At 53.7% G+C, this 300-nt stretch overlaps 1 protein-coding gene across 1 annotated transcript in view; it reads left to right on the plus strand.

Moving 5' to 3' along the window:
• Positions 1-300, plus strand: part of LOC104495437 (polycomb protein SCMH1-like) — a 13,536-nt gene that overhangs the window by 788 nt on the left and 12,448 nt on the right. The gene's annotated exons all lie outside the window — the stretch shown is intronic.

Genomic DNA, 300 nt, shown 5'->3' on the forward strand with positions numbered 1-300 from the left:
GAGCAGAGGATGGAGGATCCTCCACAGCTCTTTGTTCACGTCTGCTCACGGGGTTTATTGCAGGAGATCTCTCTCCTCGATTTCTCTCCTCCCTTTATTTTTTTTAAACGCCTCCTTTGCTTCTCTGGTGGTTCATCTCACAGAAGCATCATCCTCTCCCTAACACCGCTTGTCCTTTAATGAGGTGAAAATAAATGAAGGAGAGCAGGGACTGGGGAGCGCCTGCTGCGAGGCAGCTGGAGGGCTGGGTAATCAGAGAGGCTGCTTGATCTGTCAGCAGGGCCGGGGGGGGCTCGGCCA

This window comes from Buceros rhinoceros, unplaced genomic scaffold, assembly GCF_000710305.1.
Source record: "Buceros rhinoceros silvestris isolate BGI_N320 unplaced genomic scaffold, ASM71030v1 scaffold8136, whole genome shotgun sequence".
In the NCBI taxonomy this organism is placed as follows: Eukaryota; Metazoa; Chordata; class Aves; order Bucerotiformes; family Bucerotidae; genus Buceros; species Buceros rhinoceros.